A 22,413-nucleotide genomic window follows, 5' to 3' on the forward strand; every position below is an offset into this window, starting at 1 on the left:
TGGCAATTTTCATCATCATCTTTTAATCGCATATATTTTTTACCTGCTTTCACCAGTATTGCCTTATTATTACGTATGCTTCTTTGACAGCAGATGCGTTTTTAAATGGTTGGCGTAGAATTATGACATCATAGCTGTTATTTCATCTCAAAATCGGTCGAACTCCCAAACTTTGTTTGCCAGCTAGAAAAATTGAAAATGAAAGTTCAAAAACATTATATGCAGTGGGTAAAAAAAGTTTCGGTACGCAGCTATGACTATTAATAAAAGTTTAATTTTTGGCACAAAATATTCTGTTATGAAAATGAAAATTTTAAAATTGGTTTAACAGAATTTCATTTATTATTTATGAATATTATAAAGAAAAAACTATGAAGAAAATTAAATACTTAAATTGAAAGAATAAAAAAAATGCCACTAATAAGGAACTAAAAAGTTTCCTTACGGTATTTACATAGTACGTGAAAAACCCTTTTTATGCTGACCAAATTGCATTTAATGATCGGTAGGCCTTCTTTGGCCTTTATCACTTCTCTCAAATGTTGTGGCATAAGCCCCGTCAGTTTTTTGTTTGTTTGTTTGTTTGTTTGTTGTTGTTTTTGCAGAAATACTACTCCAAATGTCTTGAATGACCCTTTTGAGTTCAACCTTGTTCTTTGTGTCATATTTTTTTAGTTCACGACCGATTTCTTCCAATAAATGTCCTATAAGGATTAAATCGGGAGACTGGGCAGGGCTATGAAGCTGTTTTTTAACATTATAGAGACATTACTCTTGAGAATACTTGGAGGTGTGCTTAGAATCGTTGCCCTGTTGAAAAGTAAAGTCCATTCCAAGCGACAGTTTATCTGCATTAGTTAAAACGTTTTGTTTTAGAATGTCAAGATGTATGTAACTATCCATATTTCCATTTATAAAACATAAATATCCGACACCAGCAGCACTTATGCACCCCCATACCATATTCCAATCATCATCGTACTTATGCAGTTGCACATAAATTCTTAAGTAACATAGGCTGTTTTGATTCCCTCCAGATCTTAACTCAGCCATCTGACCCATGGATATTAAATTTTGATTCATCACTAAAAAGGACCGATTTCCAAAAAGATAGAGGCTTGTTTGTATGCTTCTTTGTAAACTCGAGGCGCTTTTTCTGTAGCAGAGACTTATAACAGGCTTCTTAGGGGCTCCACATTCATTATAATCTTTTTTAAATGACATTTCTCACAATTTAAGATGTGAATTTAATGTTGTAATTAACCATTAGATCAGTTGCAAGTTGAGGTGCACTAATCCAAAGGATTATCTTACACTTTACACATGATATTTCTTTCATGCAAGCAATTTAACTTCGGAGTTCTTCCGGATCGATCTCTATCCTCAAATGTTTACACATCACGGTATCTTTCAATAATATACTGCACTGTAGACTTTGGTTTGTAAGTCATTTCACTGATTTTTTTTTTCATAAATAATCCATTTTTTCGCAACCGAATCACTAAATCTCGAATGGATTTCTGAATTTTCATTTTAAGACGATCAGCGAAACATTGGAGTTAAACAACTGTTGTTATGTCGTATTCTTCACTCTGCCAAACCATCAAACTTAGAATATTTACTGTGGATTAGTTGCAGAGCACGTCAGGAGGAATTTGCATATTGCGTACGGAAACATTTTTTGCATGATACTTCGTCATTTATCTTAAAAATTGCAAATGGACTTGCTAAGTTTTATAAAAAAGAGAAATTTATTATGAAACTCCCTTTTAAAGACTCATATTAACAATATATAAATAGTTTATAAAGATAAAAAGCAAAGATTTGAAATTATGCTAGTTTATTTTTATTTTAGTCTTCCGTACAGAAATTTTTTTACCCACTGTATATAGGTAGAGAGAGAGAGAGAGGGATAGAGACCGATAGAGAAGTCTGGTGATTGTTTCAAACCGGTTTAAACTGGTTAATGACTTAAATTAATTAAGACAAATAATGACACTTAAAAATAATGATGTTCTCACATGATAACTTGAAATTTGCGATCGTAGATTTCATTTTAATTTTTCTCCAGTTTTTATTTATTTATTATTATTATTATTATTCTCATCATTGTTAAAAGATGAGTTTAGATTCCAAATTTTCTTCAAAAAAGTTTTATAAAATGTCTAAAAAAATTATTTGTACAATATGATTTTTCTGAGAATTTTCGAGTTTTACTCAGGTATTCTCTGATATGTAAAGCGATCTAGTGATAAAAAAAAGCAATCCCATTTATTTCGACAATCATTTTATTCTTTATAAAGCATTCTGTATGGTTTTTCTAGAAAAAAACTTAAATAAAATGCAAAGTGAGCATGCATATTTATTATAAACAATTAATAAAATCCTTAGATTTAAAAAAAATGTCAGAAATTAATAAGAATAAATGCATCTTTTACTTTTCTTAAATAGCAATAATTTTATAACTTAATTATTAAGGTTTTCGTCGATTGATTAAGAAAATAAACAGAAGTGAATTTTAAATTCATTTCAAATCACATTTACTTATCAAAGCATAATCTTCAGTTTATTTAAATTCTCAATCCCTCTAGTTACATCTTCTATTTTAATATTTCGATTAATTTTAACCGTAACCCTTAACTTTAATTAACCTTAAATTAAACTTTGCTGTAACCCTTAACTTGTTTCACACTTATTATAGTGTGAGATAAAATAATTTTTAAGATGCAAATATTTTAGCGAAATCGCAATAAACATTCCGATAAAAAAAAACCCAGTTTTTACGAACAATTTATTCAAAAAGAGTGAAAGATTATTATTCAGTGTGAGAAGTTATATAAATGGAAATAAACTCTTATTTTTAATTAATTTATTATTATAAAATAAAATAATAACTCTTATATTTAATTATAATGAAAAAAATATCTTAAATTTTAAAAAAATGAAATTAAAAATATTTTTAATTTGAAATATCTTAAAAATATCCAATAATAATTTTATAAATAAAATTATTATTGGATATAACTTAAAACGCAAATAATGAACGATATTTGCCATTATCTATTAGTAGGTTCTTATGGCAGTGTAAACATGTTTGTGAAAATTGAATTAATGAGCAAATTAAATTGTCAAAAACTAAATCCACAATCCCGATTGTTATTTGTTGCTTATGGCACTGGTCATGGACAAACCCGCTAAGTCAGGGATTTTAAGCCGATATTTAGCGTCTCTTGTCCATTTAGGGCCAAGATTACGTCTTGGCTTCTCATGCGTTGCAGCCCTTTTCACGGGGCGGAACTTTATTCGTACATTTCATTCACTCATCTACAGATCGTAATTTAGACCTGAATAAGAGGACGATCACCTCTGATCCAGTGCCCCCAGTGGTATTGTCTCGACTTGGAGGACTTTGTGGCTACGACAACTTTGTACGTGCGCCAGCCACCATATATACGGAAAATTTTTGACCGGCGGGAGTTTGAACTCACAACCGAAGGGATGCGAATCCAACGCCCTACTAACTGAGCTATCCCGGCCAATTTTGTACAAGTTATCTTGTTATTTATGTGAGCTATAAACTATTTTTTCATGTAATCGATTCATTTTTCAGGCGATACAAGCCAATCGCTAAAAGGTCATATTAAAGTTTTGGGATGTATAACTTATATTCAAAAACTTTAATAGGGGCTTTTGAAACTGGAAGGTACAGGTTCAATATAATCGTAAAAATTCAGATTTGACTGCAATGAAACTTTTGCCCCTGTTATACATATAGAACTGGAGCTTTATTAACTGCAAGTACTCCCACCGGGGGTGGGGGCACCTCAGAAATGAGGATGAGAAGCTTCCGGTATAGTAGTTGGTTTTCTCAATTCTCCCAAGAAATAGTGGGAATCGGCAACCTCCTACCGATGACGAGACTTGCCTCCCACGGGAAAGACTGTACCTTGGCCGTTGATGGCTCTTAGGATTCAATTACAATTGTGGTGTCCGTGGTGGCGTGGATTGTGGCGGTCCGGACAAGGAGATTTATTCTGTATGCTTTAGTAACGTATCGGAGTGGTCTTTATGGTTATGGTTGTTAACTGCAAGTGCGAACAAAAACAATATTCAAACATATAAAAGAACAAAAACAAACTATATAAAAGCATAAAGGATTTAAATGCATTAAAAACGAATATTATTAAATGATATTTACATATCCCATTTAGAAGTTTATATTGAAAATAGTTTTCAAACCTAAGAAGTTTTCTCTGGACTAAAGCAGATCCCAAGAGATCGATACATTAAAGCAGAAGAAACAGTTTTGAAATGTGATTTTGAACAAAGTGAAACATATCCATCCCTGTTTAGATCGACAAGGAAAGAAATTTCATGCACATAATTGTCTGTGCAGATGATAATTTAGATATTATTTATTATTGATGTCTTGTACGCAGTGGGAAAAGAAAATACGAGATAAATCATAAATGAACAAAAAGAAGAATATAAAATAAAAATTTTGAAGTGAATTACTATTTAGGAATAAACATTGAAAGCACAAAAGAAAGAAATTTTGACACCACAATAGCTACCTACATCCTGAACAGAAGGAATTAAAGACAAAGGGAGACTGGATTGCTGTAAAGTGGGTAAGGTATGGACTGAATATCTAACCAGCGGGAGTAGTCAAAGCTTTCTTACGTACACTCTAATAAAGATATTATTCCAGTGAACACTTTGCATAGCATTGACGTACAGTATTTACCAAACACAAACCCTTGGCCTGAATTTAGCATTTTTATTAAATCTATCGTGTGATCCTTGGCGCACTTTTTGGCGATTGATTCCTGATAGGCGGTTAATAGCATCCAAAAATCGAATTTGTATTTTAGATGAATTTATCCCAACCGATCGAAACAAAAATTTGACACAAAACTACTATTGTCGTCACAAAATCAGATACCAGATTTGATATATTTAAATCATATGGTGCTTACATGTTTCTAAAAGTACACACCAATTGACTGTCAATCCCTTGTTGTAATTCGCTCAAAATTTGATAAGTGTCTAGATTATAAGTGCTAATTCTATGCATCGTATTTTATCTATCTAGTTCTCTTTGTTTTGTCTTTATCGTGTTAAATTATATTCGAGTAGCCGGACTTCCTCTGAGTAAATTTTGCTCTAAACTTGATAGAAATATACAAATTTGATATAATTTTGATACATTTTGATAAATTCCATCCATCTAGATCAAAGTAGTTTTGAGTTATCTTTGTTAAAGAGAGACGGACATTTTCCGGAAATGTGTTTTTCGATTTTAGAGAAATCTAAAACGTGTAGATTCATCGAAATCTCGAGTTTGAATTTTTTGACATTACAATACTTTCTCTATACTATGTATACAAGAAATTAAAGGACCAATGAATTGAAACTAATTATTTAAAAATATAAAAAAATCAATCTTGATTGCCTTCTGTGAAGTGAATTCAGAGACTAGTTCGCTAGCTCGGAATATTGATTGTATTTGATTTCAATTTAATCTCTTACGTATAGTTTCATGTTCATGATTCCACCTACAAACATTAATCATAGACATTAAACCTTGTTATTTTAAGAGTCTTGCACTTGTTCTGTCCCCTGTGTACATGAACCATCCTAATGAAATCAAGTTCCATGATAACATAGTGCTATTAAAATCGTAAAGTGCAATTAATCGATCTTCTCATTTCTTTATAACTTGTGTATATAGTAATTACTTTTTAACTTCTTTTTCTTATTCCTTATGTAAATTATTCAGATACTGAGCAGGTTCTTTCATTCCTTAGCTTTCAGAAATGTAAAAAATAACAGGGTCAAATTTTTAATAAAGCAATGAAACCGGTTTAAATTTTGGTATGACAGTGAAATCTATTTTTAAATATCATACAATTTTTTGTAATTACAAAATTCAGAAAAATTTACAAGATATTTAAATTGATATCATTAAAAAAAAATTTTCAAAATCTTAAAATGACTGGAAAATAAATTTTGTGTAATAACATTTTCTTAAGTTATTTTGGCAAAAATCAAAATCTCGCTTAATTTTTAATGAATTAAAATTTCAAAATGATAGCTAAGAAGTGCACATTTCCTTCCACCAAAGTATATTTATGCTAAATTTGCTAGCTTGAACAATCTATCTGTAGAGTACCAACACACTCAAACATGATTCCCTATTATTATTAGTACAGCAAGGAAATAAATATTAATTTTATAGTTTACTTCAATTACAGATTTTCAATTTCATTTTAATTTGCAGTCATCATAGTTTTCTTTTTAATTATTTTAATTAAGAAATCGTGACACAAAAATTTTACTCTTCATAAATTTCAATATTCCGAAAATTCTGACATTAAATTTTATTAAAATTTTTGATATATTTAACATTTTCTTGATAATATTTTGGAAATTTAGTTTCATTTTCAATTAAGTTTATCAGTTTGTTTCCCACAGAATTGTATTCTTATTTTACACAATAATGTTACATGTTACTTTAGTAATTTTTAATATTATATTGTTAAATTTAACCGTACACCGATATTTAACTCCAAAAAAATTTATATTGAAAACTTATTACTTACATTACTTATTTGCAAAACTTTATATTATGCTTTTATTGTGAAAATATGCAAAAGTATAAATATATCATTTTTGCAAAATTTTCGATTTTCTTTGAAATCGATATCTTAAAGTATTATTAAGTAAAGAGGCAATTTTAAATAGTTATGATTTACGTATTGATAGTTTATCAAACAAGATAGCCAATATTTTAATGCTGGCCACCAAAGACGGATGGCATTACATATATAGAATTTAAGGTGTAATAAAGGAATCAAAACTCTTAATTAAGATTGTTACATCAAAACTGCTAAAACGAGAACATATGAAGTAAAAAACAAGCAATTCATTTGGCAAAAAAGTTGATTTTTATTATTACAAGCACAATGCCGGGTTTACACTCGGGCAGTTATAAGACGGCCAGCAGGCAGAGCATGCGTAAAAAGGGACTGATTCATAAGATAGATTCAGGCATTCCAACTTGGCTATAAATTGTTGTTTTGGCGTCCCTGATTTTTTTTTCCCACTGCGTATTGTATTAAAATTATGGATATTTATGCAAAGAAATATGGTAAAATATAAAAAATTAAAAAGTCCACATACCTAAATTTGGAAAAACTATAAAAAAATAGCAAATAAAAAAAATAAAAAATTATAAAACAACCTTCTCATTAGAAAGAACAAAGAGTAAAAAATGCCGGAATTAATCTATGATACGTGATTAAATTTTTCACGCCAAAAAACCGCCAAATTTTACAAACGCATGCGCATTAAGGGAATATATACATATAATACAGCATGAAAATTTGCTTATAAAAAAAAAGAATCTTTTAATAGTGTTTGATATAAAAAGTTGAATATATAAAGCAATGGAATGACCTAATATCATGTTTAACTAATATTGATCTTCCATTTATATTAATGAAGATGTATTATCATTTTTTGATAATAGAACTTCCATATTTCGCTTAGAAATTGGAATTTCCTGTATCCTACTCTATTTAAGTGCTTAGAAAATAATGAAAGAATTAAAAAAAAAAAAAAAACGAAAAGTTTATGAAATGCTCAGACAAATCTATCTCTACTACTAATAAAAATGAATGTGTGTGTGTTTGTGCATGTTGGCACTCTACAGACCGAACTGTTTGACCTACAGCTACCAATCTGACAAGATTACATATGTACTTTAGAGGGTAAAAATGTCAACTCAGAGCGATTTTTCAGAATTTTTAATTATAATTTTAATGAATCAAAAATTAAGCTAAATTTAGGGAAGTTCGTGATAACTTCTGAAAATATTACTGCACAAAAATAAATTTTATTCCATTTCGAAATTTTAAAAAAAATTGCCTTTTTATTATACTAATTTAATAATAATAGAAGATACATAAACTTGACATGTTTTTAAAAGCATTTTAATAGCAAATTGTTATGGAATTTGAGTTTATTCGTTTACTCGATGAAGTGAGAATGAAGATTACATTTACAGAGACGATGCAAGCTATTGAAATAACAAGACTTTAATATTTTACAATTTGATGTTAATAAATAATAACTTGTGATCATCACCAATATTAAGTTAATAATTTACAAGAGATTTATTTGAAAGTAAACGCAACCGATATTCTCGGACAATTAGCTGGCGGCTTAAGGCAACTAGTCTATATTATAAAGAGAAAATTCATATATTGTTGTCAATTATAAGAATTCCGTCTTAACGGTAAGCGGTATAGTCTTGAAATTTGCATGGAAATGTTGAGATACGTTTCTAAGGCAACTATGCTATTTTCATCTTTCAAAATTAATTAATTCCTAAAATAATTAAATAATAGCAAAAATTAAAATAATTGTTGCTGCTGTACGCTGATAACTACGGAAATATCTATCCCTCAAAAATTATTTTTACATCATCTTAAACAGAAATAACTTTTTTTTAATGATAGCAGTTTCATTTCGGGACAATATTTTTTTTCCACAATTAAAAAAATTAAAAAATATCTCAAAATTTTATTTTAAACTCAATTTTTAATATTGAAATTCAAACCATTTTATTGTTTCATCAAATTTTTCATGTACATGTTTTCGCCGCTTTTAAAGTAATGCTAAGGAAATATTACTTTTTTTGGAGATTAACTCTACGGCGAACGTTAGTTTTATGTAGCTTAAAGGAAAGTCCTAGTTAATTAGTGATTTCTTCTAAATTTATTTTTCATTTGACATTTTTAAACATCTAAATGAAAAAGAAAAGCGTTAAATACTGCGTGTCTCGCCACATTAAAGAAATTTATGATATCATCACCCTTAAGAGGAAAAATCTGAAAATAAAAGCACTTGAATTGAACGAGTAATATATAACGAAAAATAAATAACGGGATTCTTTTTTTAAACTGATTGAAAAAAAGCTTTATTTAGTTTAGAAGAAAGATTTAATCAGTTATCGATTTTCCTAAAACATCTGAAAATATTTATATTCTAAATGCACCAAAAGAGACGAGCGTTTTATAATTCATGTTCTCATCTGTATCTCTATAGGTTCTATAATATAAAGTAGAAAATACATATAGCTGGCTGTAGGTCTGTTACAAGAACGCTTTCGAAAGGGCGAATAGAAGAAATATAAAATTTTCATGTGCCATTCTGGACACATCTTGATTAATTATTCTATTTTCGGCTTCCAAAATTAATCAAGTCTTTGATTAATTAACACGGACGCCTCTGACTATAATATGAATATGTTGGGTATTAAAAATGGAGTCCCAAAGATTACTAAAGTTAAAAGGAACAAAGTACAGAAGTTCAAAGAACAGAAATGAAAAAAGAAGGATTTATCTTCTAGCTGAGGGACCACACATGAAAGAGGTAGATCTGTTAATATTCAGAGGAAACACCGGGAATACTTTTAATAATCAATGTAAATAAAATTCAATGCTTTTTTTTTTCTTTTTTTACTTTGCATAGAATTTTAAATTACATTTTTTTTCCTCTTTCTGTTATGAAGCATATAGAAGTTTCCAGTTAAAGTTTTTGATATTTAATCAAATAGCTAATTTGTTATTAATTGAATATTATATTTTCGTTGCTCATGCGTAATATTTCTCTTGAAAACAACATGGTGGTACTTAGAAGTTATCTCTTTAATGGAATTTAAAATTGACAAAACTTGAAAATGATTGATAGTTAAATAAGATTTCTTTTATCTTGAGGAGATTAAAAAATGTAAATTTAACTTGAAGAATGCTTGTTAATTTATTCAAAATTTCATTACCTGTTTTTAATATACGATGGTTATTCACTATCGAAAATGGCTAGCTTTATGTTATATATTGTAGAAAATTTCCATCTTCAATGTTCAACTAAATTTAATATCATTCTGTGAAAATTATTAATTATCAAAAACTTATGGCAAAAATTAGCTTTCTGCTTTTTAAAAAAATCGTTTGAGATATTTTGAAACTTGACGAGAATCCACGAGATGTTTTTACTCTTTTCAGATTTTCACATTTTAATTAAGAATAAAATTGCAAACGATAGAATAATTTTGTGCAGAATTATATTCTCAGTTATATTTTCATAGATTAATATTTTTCATGACACATTAGATTTTTAAAAGACGTTTCTTTTGGGACAAGTTGAGAATCTGTCGAATGTTAATAATAAATATATTTTTTCTTTCATTCCTGCCATGGGTTACATTACGTAGCTTAAACCGCTGATTTTATATGTTTTAACTATAACGTTTGCTATAAAAATTTAATATGCTGTAAGTACTTCAAATTTTGTTCACAAATATTTAGTTTTGATAAAGTTCTTCTAGCACTTAACTATATGGTTAATTTATCATTTGTAAATAACATAAAAATTCCTCCTGAGTAGCATTGAGCTTATCAGGTAATGTTGAAATAAAAAGAACTTCTTAAATGATAAAGAATACAAACAAAGAATTCAACCATGATAAATTTATTTTTTATGGATAATATAGTAGATTACAAAGAATTTTTCTTTGAAACCAAAATTTTTATATATTTATACTGGGTTTACATTCAACCAGTTATAAGATGGCCGGTAGGCAGCGCATGCGTAGAAAGGGACTGATTTATGTGTGCCACAATTTCATAGAATAGATTCAAGCATTCCATGCTTGACAATAAATTGCCGTTTTGTCTTCCTTTAATTTTTCTTTTTCACTGCGTATCGTATTAAAATGACGGATATTTACACAAAAAAGCATGGTAAAGTAAAAAAAAAAAAAAAGTCAACATACCTAAATTTGGAAAACTATAAAAAAGAAATGACAAATGAAATTTTAAAAAAGCGCAACCTCGCATCAGAAAGAAGAAAGAGCAAAAAATGTCGGAATTAATCTATGATAAGTAATGAATTTTTTCACGCCAACAAAACCGCCAAATTCTACAAACGCATGTGCAGAAAGAAAAAATTACAATACAGCGGCATGTTGTTATCCCATTGGGACAATTACTTTCCATCGATCGAACAGCATATTTTAGCCTTTCTACGCATGCGCTGCCTACTGGCTGTCTTATAACTGTAATGCCGAAAGTAAAGCCAGCATTACTCTACAAAGACTTTATTGTTGAATTTCTGTATAATATCTTGACAATTAAATCTGCCATTAAGCATTTTGATGAAAACACTAACACTACTAAACTCTAAAATTTATCAATCACGTTCGTTCGAATATAAATGAAAACCAATTTCAATACTCCAAAAATCTTTCACAAGATGTTGAAGATAAATGGAATGATAGAATGATACTAATAATTTTGAAAATTTAAAGTAAAGCATTTTCTAATTGCTTTTTGTGAAATATCTATAAAATGCAGGTATTTTTAATTTGAATCTAGAAGCATTTTTACTCAGGATGATATAATGCCGATTCCACTTAATATTAGGAAATATTTTCAGTCCGTATAATATTTCCATAGAGAATGAAAAAATATTTAACTCTTTCTCTAACACAGTATATTTAAAAATATTTGGCGGAATTATTAGAACACATAGTATTATTGAAACTTATATTTGAAAAATTCTTTATTTGAGAAATTTTAATCAATTATTTATTGCAGGCCAATAAAAACGATGAGTTTCGTGGGGGTAAAATTAATATGACAATAAAAAAAGTAAAGCAAAAATCACTAGTTCAAATATTATGTTTTCATGAGACAACCTCTGTAACTCAAATGTAATTATAAAATTGATTACCACATAGCGGAGAATCGTTTGATAAATTTTAAATATCGAATAAAGCGTCAAAGCTCAGATCTTCTGCTTAGTTTTTTATGATTTCAGATTTAAGAACTGATTTCAGTTCATGTAGATATGCTTGATAGAAACATTTTAAAAGGAAAAGACATTGTTTTGGCATCGTATCCTTAGCTAGTTTAGAACGACATTTTAAACGAAAAATAAATTTTTAAAACAACGAGAGTGGTCTCTCGAAGGTTTTCAAGCTTACTCTTTAATAAAGATGTTATTCCGGAGAACATCTTGCTTGGAATTGTACTTACAATAGTTACGAAATATTAACCTTTGGAGTGCATCTAGTGTTTTTACTGAATCTATCATGTAATTTTTGTAGAGCTTTTAGGCATTAATATCTGGGCATGCTTTTAACAGTATTCGAAAATCGAATTTATATTTTAGATGCTTTTTTCCTAACTAATTGAAGCAATAGTCTGACACAGAACTATACTGATAGAAACAAAACCTCATACCAAATTTCATATATTTGTCATTGCGTTTTTGAGTTAGCGCGCTTACATGTTTTTGAAAGTACAGACAGGCAGACAGTCATATTCTTATTGAATTTTGGCACAAAATTTGATAGTATTTACATTATGGATGTTAAATCTGTGCCCCGAATTTCATCTATTTAGCTTTATTTGTTTTGTAATCATCGTATTAACTTATATTCTAACAACCGAGCACACATATTTTTTCTGAAACGGATCTCTCTCAAAATTCGACAGAAATCTAGAAATTTGGTGTAAAGACAGTATACAAAATTTCATAGTGTAGCTGATAGTTTTTTTGAGTTATCTTTGTCAGAGACAGTCAGATAGATATTTTCCAAAAATGTGTTTTTCGAACTCAGGAAAGTATAAGATACGGAGATTCGTCAAAATCTCAAGTTCGAATTTTTTGACGATTACTATACTTTCTCTATACTTCGATTACAAGAAAGTAAAAAAAAAAAAAAAAAAAAGCAGACGATTTTTCTTATTTCAAATAATAAGTTGGTTGTTGCCAGAAATTTTTATTCCAAAGCATTTGATTTTTTTTTTTTTTTTAAATCTTTATTGAAATCTTTCTAAAAATGTATAAATAATCTCAGTATTATTATTATTGCTAAATTCTTCTGTTAAATTATTATAGTTTTTTAAATTGAGAAATTTTGCCTTTATTCTTGTGAAATTCAAAAACTTTAATAATTTATTAAACATGTTATAAGCCAGTGTTTACAGATAAGAAAAGAAAAACACCCAGATTTCTTTACAAAGAACGCCACTCTCTTTATATAGAATTGACGATTGAAAATCAATGACACGATTTTTTTCTAAGTATTTAAAAGCAATGAAAAGGATTTAAGACGCAATACATATTATTGTACTGTAGGAATTTTATTTTTATTTATTAAACACTTATACTTAAATTCACATATTTCATGTTGTTTGAAGTTGGGAATGTATGAACGATTTTTCACGGACTTTCTCCTGTGCTGGAGTTCTAAAATTTTCTGCAATTATTGGATCCCGATGACAATGCAATATTTTAATTATTTTAAAGCTTTTAATTAATATATTGCTTTAGTTGAAACTGGATTTCATAGGACGATGGTATCTAGAATTCAGTTTGAGAAATATTAATTTTTGAGATTCTTATATATATATATATATATATATATATATATATATATATATATATATATATATATATATATATATATATATATATATATATATATATATATTAAATGTTAATCAGAGGAAGTTATCTCTGCAACTTTCTCGCGTTTTCCCTAGTAAAGGTATTATCATCCATTTCTCTAATAAAAATAATTAGGGATTCGAGAAATTTCATGAAAACACCGAGAGTACTCAGATTTTTATTTTTAACCACTTAACAGTTTTATTTTCTTTACTATCTAAAAAGATGACACCTATTTTGGGAATGTTTTCTTATTTTGATTCAAATAGAAATCCATTGAATACTTAATTTATCTATGTATTCGAAGTAATTTTAATATTGAATTATAATCGTTATGAATGGTTTATTTTTTGCTTAAATTATCAAAATTCGCTAAATCGATGCACGTATGGCATACGGGCAAAACAGTTAAGGGGTTAAAGCCCCGCATATGAGCGTTTTGTGCTTCGTAGCATAATAAGGAGAGCCACGTATGCATTTCGGACTTCTTTTTGTCCATTGATTGAAGCGAAAATTTGGTACAGATTTTAATCAAAAATATTAAAATCACATGCCGAATTTGTCATGTCCCTTTTACATATGTATATAAAAGTACAAATCGATAAGCTCTATTTCTTGACGGATTTGGTTCAAAATTAATTTGATACAAATCTAAAATTTAGATGCTAAAATTGTGTACCAAATTTTATCGATCTAGCTCTTTGGATTTCGAACTTATCGTATTTACTTGCATTCGGACAAACAAACCTTTTGTGCAAAAATTTCATTTGAAATTTGACGGAAATCCATACATTTGATGTAAAAAGTATGATCGAATTTCATCTGTCTAACTCGAGGCATAACTTATCGTATTTGCAAACAGACAGACAGATATAATTCCAAAAATATAAACTTCGGTGGGAAGGTTTGGAACGTCGAGGTTCGTCAAAACCGCGAGTTCGAATATTTTGACAATTACAATACCTTTTCTTTATATACTTCGTATATCAGAAAGTAAAAAGCAGAAAATAACAACAAAAAAATTAAAAATGCTTTTATTAATATAGTAAAAATTAAAAAATAAAAATTTTTCTTGAAAATGTAGCAATATTATAAGGAAATTAAGACGAAAAGGAAATGTCAGGTAGAAATTCTGGAATTTCGCAATCTTATTAAAATTTTATTTAACATTAGTAAAATTGCTGTTATTTAATAGTAAGTTGTCCTCTTTTCACTATTCTGTTCCATTCATTTCATTTCAACTGTCCACAATTGCATTCAAAATGTGGAAGTTTGAAGCTATTGCAGAAAATTATTTCTCTAAACAAAGTTTATCAACTGGAATAAAAACTTCTACCGTTAAACTTGAGACAAGAAAACAAATTATAAAAGTTGTATAAGATGAAGCTGCAGAAATGTAACAAAAAAAAAAGACAAACATTGTTATTGTTGTTGTCTTTATAATGGGAAATATTTGATGATGTGATGATACCTATGGAAACGATTTGAATTTGACTGAAATAATAAAAAGCTCTGTAGAAAATTATGCAATAAATTACATTAAAAAAGTTGTCGAAGTTCAAAAAATAATGGTAAGACACCTAAATTAAAAAGACATTTTTTTTTAAATTTTAAAATGATATAAAGAGGATTTTTAAATAATATTTTTGGATATGATTGAACAAAAACATAAAAATCTTGCTATAATTTTAATTTATTGAAATTCTAACTAAAATTTCAGAAACAATCGGCTCAAAGTGCACATTCCCATTCTCCAAAGTTTATTTGTTCCAAATTTTATAGCTCAGGGCCAAATGATCTAGGGTGTAGAGGCAAAAGACAGACTCACCTTTTTTATTATTATTATTATTATTATTAATAAAGATTAATTCACCAGTAATAAACATTTAATGCAATATTATCCTGATTTTTATCGTAATTGATATCGTTAATTTTCTCTTTGTTGTTGTTATCATGCCACAACCCTTCACGTAGATGATCTTGCCCCTTAAAAAAACGAAATGAAATGAAAAGCGAGGAATATTTGCGCCGAAGAACAATGCCATTCGTTTATTCTCAAAAATTTAAATATATATTTCAGCCAAACTATCACCGTGCATAAAATTCCCTTGACTAATTCTAATCACTTCAACATTTTTCTTATGGATTTTAAATTTCAAAATAAAATTATCCCTTTGATTGAAGTTAATAACTTTTTTAAAGAATGTATTTGGAACTTTTTCCTGGTCATTTTATTATTGCCACTGATGCATCCAAAACACTCCTCAATTGTTGATTTTTTTCTCTATTAAAAAATTTACGTTTCGCGCCCATCCTGTCAACTTTATTTTTACTGCAGAAAGTTTAGCCATTGCTGAAGTATTAAATGTTCTCATCGTCTCTGCAAAGAATTGCTTTATCCTTACCGATAACTACTCTGCGCTCACATCCTTGAAAGATATCTCCATCCAATTTCCAAAATACAAACTTGACCAAACTAAACCAAAAAAATATATATATCCTTCTTGTGGGTATATGGTCACTCGAATATAACAATTTAGCCAAAGAAGTTACAGAAAATACAACTTGGATTGGATCTCACCTAAAGGTATTATTTCAAGCCTTAAAGAAAATGAGGCATCAGATCACAATGAATAAATATCGAAATAGCAACATTTCGTCTTCTTAAGAGAAGTCCAAGCATTGAAGCACTCTGGTCCAAAAAGGGTAGGGAAGACGTTCTTTTGGCCAGATTAATCAGCAAAACAACTATAACATCAGGACTTTTTAATCGTTTTAACCTCCAAAATACATTTGACTGTTTCACTTTATCATGAGGGTAACAGCATTAATGACATTGAGCACATGCAAATAAAATGTATTTCTATAAGGCAAGATTGTGTACCAGACTACAATTAGATAAGCAAGATAATATTTCCTTCAAAATTTTTTTTGGTACACAAGTAAATTTCTCTGCTGGCAGAGAAACACTTCAGTATATACAGAGTGTCCCAGAAGGTATGTAGCATCTGATATTTACAGATTCGGCAGAACATGTCAAGACGAGTAATCCCTGAATACAGCGTAAACGCGATAACGTTAAATTGAATCCGATAGTCTTCCGATGCAAACGACGATTGCACAACATGGAAACTTTCCTAGGTGACTATGAAAATTTGTGGTAACCTGTGAGAAGAAAAGGCGTGACTTGTTGAATAACTGTGTCAGTCCATTCTTGCATGGCATAGGGAAGATAAGCGATTATTGGTGCATTATTTTTACAAAGGGATTAATTAAACCGAAAGTGGAATTGGATCACGAAATAAGAGAATATTTTAGAATGAAGTTACTATGGGCTAAATTAAGATAAAATCTTGGAAATTAACTAAATTGAAATTAGAATTAAAATATCATTACACACACACACACACACACACACACACACACACACACACACAGAGAGAGAGAGAGAGAGAGAGAGAGAGACGTATGAAAGATACAGTAATCCCTCAACACAGCCCTCAACTTTGGACGATCTGAGAGCAGCAATTGAAACCGAGGCCAATGAAATTGGAATACATGTTTTTCAAAAAACAAATACGAACTTCAATTCCAGACTTCGACATATCATTTTCACAAACGGCCGACATTTCGAAAATCTATTTATTGAAAATTCTCAATAAACTCTGATTTTCGCTTGGTCACCCCCCCCCCCATTTCTTGAAGTTTCATAACACAAGATTCACACCTTAATTATGATGATGTATTCGGGGGCCCCACATGTTGCATATCAAAATACTCGTCTTGAAGTATTCTATCCGAATCTGTAACTATTAAATGCTGCATACCTTGTGGGACACTCTGTACTAACTTTATAGACCATGTTCTGTTGCGACCCCTGTAGAGCTCTCCGTGTTGCTTGAACTTTCCGCTTTGTTGTACCTGGACTCAATTGCATCAGCGAAACTGTTCTGCAACTGTCAACTGACTGAAACTTCATTTTGCTGTGTGTGTACGCGTTCCCCCCCCCCTTCTCATGTGTTTATTGATGAAATTACTTGCTCTCTATATATGGAATCAGGGGCTAACAGTCATTGTTTTATGGCCTATCTCATACTTTCAATTTTCACCGATAAGCGTGAGAATTCTGAGATATGTGTTTAAAATTTGAATCATAATTGCACAAATATGAATTGTCTTTATTTACTCTATGAACTACAATAAACTCGTGATGTTGAGTAAAGAATAATCACTAATGACAAGGCACTCGACAGTTATCATAAGTTATGTTTTCCGATATGAATCTGATAATATCCGAAAAAGAAGAAGATATCGCTGTTTCTATTTATTTTTTCTATTAATAAAAGAAGATGAATGTGAATTTATCTATTTGCTCTTCACAATGCAGATCACTGGACTTTGAGTAGCTAAATTCGTAATTAGATAGACTTTAGAGATTGGATGTACCAAAGAGCAATTTTTAAAATTCTGATCGATTAAAAATTCAGCAAAATATTGCTAGTTTTCGGGAATAACACCCGGAAATATTAAAATAGAAAAGTTATTTTTTCATCATCTTAAAATTAAAAAAATTATTTTTGCATGGTATTTGCATTTTTTTTAAAATATATAAATATTTTTCAGAAGTTATATTATATGTAACTTGTTTATATGTTTCTACAAATAATTATTTAAACTTGTGTAGTTAAATTTTTTCCATAAGCGTGTTTCAATTCAGTTACTGCGCTATTGGATGTATTATCTGAACAATAGTACCATTCATCCATACAGGAGAATCAGATATATGTGCCATGTTGTAACATTTTAAGACGATAAGTTGCCAAATGTGTCAATCTTTTTCTGAAATTTCGTGTTATATCAATTTGGCGAATTTTGATAGGCTTGTCTAGAATATTTTGGTACCCGATCGGCCTTTTAATACATGAAATAAAGTTTTTTTATCCTATTTTCTAATTCTTTGTCTTAATTTCTTTTGATATTTCTTATGCCTATGATTTTTCTAAAGAAAATAAAAAGCTTTTAATTAATATCGATTTTAAGTTATATTTGTCTCATGTAAATTATTTAAAATACTATGCAGGCGAAGACAAGATAATAAAAGCAATTTCGGGATTGCTCAGTTTCATGATGTATAAAGATGTTAGTATATTTTATTGACTAAAAAGTTTCAGGACCAAATGTTTATTTTAGAAATGTTTATTTTATTTCATTAAAATACAATATTGTTACAAAAATTTTCTCTACAAATAAAGCCAATAAATCGTAATGACGCAGCACATTTAATTGCTGGTTCAGCAACTTTCTTGCTGTCTAATCCTCCAGTTTCTTTACTTGTCGGCGACTCCTCTCACACACCACTTCTGACGATCCACACAACTTCCTCCCAGCTGTTAATGATATGCTTAACGGAGCGCCTAGCCCCTAGGGTTGGAGCTTAATCTCCGGTAGATGATAAACTTTTAAAGAGCCTGGCTTTCCATATTTGACGTGATCATTTTCGCAAAATGCTCGTCTTTTATAGTTCTGGGAGGCGGGGCTAGAATCTTCAGACAAATCAGGGCGTACCTTGGTGTATCTCGGTTATTACTGGATGGATCGTGAAACTTCTCGAACTTTCCGGTATTATCCATTTAGTCGCCAAACTCGCCAAATTCATCGCCAAGTCGCCAAGCTCAGCACGCACAGTACAGATCTTACAAAGGTTTTAACGCTTTTTCCAGGATGACACTATTCATGCCGGACAGCAAAATTACAGATTTGTAACAATATATATCTTTTTAAAAAAGTGAGATAGAATAGTTAAGTTTTTTTGGGAAAGAACATGATCACACAGATACTTCAATATCGTACGAATACCATTTTACTACCGTTTTTCTTTAAGCTTATAACCATACTGAAAATGCATAAACCCACCCAAACTAAGATTTATTAATGGATATGAACTTAAGAAAACACAAATAAAATAAGTTAATTTGAGGGAAATAAGAAAAAATTTTAATATAATACGTTAAGCAATCCAAAGGGGATGAGACTTAAGATCAATGTCCCCACCCCAGAGTTGAATTTTTTAAGTAAATTTCTTGTCAAATGTAATTTTTCAATTTTTTATTGTAACCATAAAATCGTTTGTTACCATTTCTTATGGCGAATTTCTGGCTGGTTGGCAAGTAACTGAGCATTAATCTTAAATCTTACTCGCCAAAGGAGTGATGCCTGCCTTTTTGGGCCAGATAAAGACAGAATTTTATTCATACACATACGTATACTGTACACTCCCGAGTATCCGGCCTACCCTTCCCGGATAACAGAAAAGACGGATAGGCTGAAGTTCTATGATCTCATTTCTTTGCTCACCATTACCAGAAGACAAAGTTTTTATACCAAAGCTCACTGTTATAATGCGTATTTTCTCACTTCTTATTGAGTGCTAAATTCCTCCATTTATCTCAAGCTACTTTATTATTTAACGTACAATCGAAAACGTCGTTTACTGAACAATCACAAAAAAAAAAAAAAAAAAAAAAAAAATTCGTACGTTATTTATCTCAAAATAAAGTTTATGTTTTGTATTATCTGATTGTTAATGCCACTCACTTTATTTGAATCTCAGATTCTACGCAATAAAGTAGATATTCGGTAGGACCGGAGTTTAACCCCCTGCTTGGCGAAATTTTCAAAAATCGCCAACAACGGTCTTGCGAAATGTTCAAAAGCAAGGGAGCAGATGTCCAATCATAGTGCATAATAAAGATTGCAAGCTTTGGCGCGTTATCGCAACTTGGCGAAGAAGGAGGTTGAACTCCGATTCACCCAGATATTCTTAGCAAAAGCAAGAAGCTAACATCCATTTTTTAAATCAAAACTTTTTATTTATTTTATGGAATATCATAACAGCGTTGCCTTTTTTGCTTGACTAAAAACAAAAATTATAACAACGTTGTCATTCATTTAAAATTTTGCAAACATAAATATGACAATATTGAAGATCGAAAATTATCTTTTAAATGATACTAATGTTTTAACCAATAAATTAAATTTCTATTTTTAATGATTTTAAAAATAATTTAACCATATTTATCAGCACGAAATAAAAATAAAATTTAACCTGCAAGAGAACGATACGCGTGCATGGGAAAAAATTAGCTTTTATCAACAAGTTGCCATTACATTGACAAAAAATTTAAAAAATAATAATGGCATTAAATTAAAAAAAAATAAGTTAAATATTATTTCAAATAAAAATATATGAAATATGATTTTTCTGAAAATTAAATGCAAAATATAACACTCGTATAATGTGAACGCGGTCTGTGAATCATAGAAGCAGTTGCCGGTAACCTGTCGAGTTAAAATAGAAACAAGCGGCTATATCTTTCGACTCCAAGTTTTCCATCTTGAACATGATTGGTTGTTCTGGTCATGTGATTCACTGACGTTTGTAAGACGAATCTCCTTTCAGAGAGATTAATCTTTCAACACATTTTATTTACTATTCTTCAATAATTTAAAGTTTCTCTTTACATTTCCATTAATTAAATTAATTTAAAACAAAATATTAAGGTACTATACATTTTTTATTTATGATTTCAATGATATGCAGGCTTCTACAATATTTCCGCTACTTTAATTATTTTTTTAAAGATATTTTCTAAAGTGAGTAATTTGATTGTAAATATTATATGGTAATAAGTAGTTAGACTCAAATCAGGATATCATCGCCAATTTTGATTTTTTTTCGATAATTCGCCAAATTTATTATTAGACTTAGCTTTGTAATTACATTTAAATATTTAAAATAATAACGAAAAGCAGTCAAACAGATATATAATTCCAATCACTGATCCGGTATCACGAACTTTTATTTCACATGAAAGCTTATGCAATGGTTTGCTTGTTCTCTTCCGCCCTCCATTTTAGAAAGAAATCGAAAAAACACTATATGTTTTGTTCCTTTTCTGAGAAGAAAACTCGCGGGTAGAGCTCCCCAGCCACAACCTTTATACATATTTCGAAAATTTTTGATGGCATCTAAATACTCATAAATGGTCGGGCATCCTGTTGTTCTCCATTTCAAGATATATGCCAAAATAAAACTTTGGCCTTAACTTCAACGATTGAACCACTTCCACCAATTTTCGTCTCCAAAAATTTATTTCTCCAATTTGAAGCATTATTAACCAAGCAGAAATTGAATGACATGACAAAATTAATTTTATTACTTTAGTATTTACTATACTAAACTGGGTACTTTGGAATTATCCTGTTGACCATTTTCACTAACTCGATATTATCGCCAAAAGGTAGATTTGTGCCAGTAACCACAAATTACTTTTCATTATGATGGCGCCAAAAGTTTGGCGCCTTTTCGCGAGGGTTGACAGGTCGACGGGATAATCCTAAAACCGGGCTGCTATATTCTTCGATTCCAGGCCCAATATAAGTGCATTTATAATAATTGAAAATATTACATTATTAAGGCCTTTGTTACTGAATTTAATACATTAATAAACACACAATAATAACAGATTTTACAATAATCATATACATTCACATTTCTGTTATGCTTAAAAATAATCGAAAATCCATAAAAAATATTTCAAAAAAGAAACTACAATCATATTTAAGATAAATCGCAAATAACGATGCTGCCCGATCGTTTTTGCTTTTAAATTAATCATATACATTCACATTTCCGTCATGCTTATAAATAATCGAAAGTACATTCAAATTATTTTCAATCCAAACAACAATCATATTTAAAATTAATCGAAAATATATTCAAAATAATCTTTCTGTTGCAATGAGTGAATGTCAGTGAATCACATGACCAGAACAGCCAATCATGTTCAAGATGAAATCGAAAGAAATAGCCGCTTGTTTATTTTA

The sequence above is a fragment of the Argiope bruennichi genome, chromosome 5 (genome assembly GCF_947563725.1).
Source record: "Argiope bruennichi chromosome 5, qqArgBrue1.1, whole genome shotgun sequence".
NCBI lineage: Eukaryota > Metazoa > Arthropoda > Arachnida > Araneae > Araneidae > Argiope > Argiope bruennichi.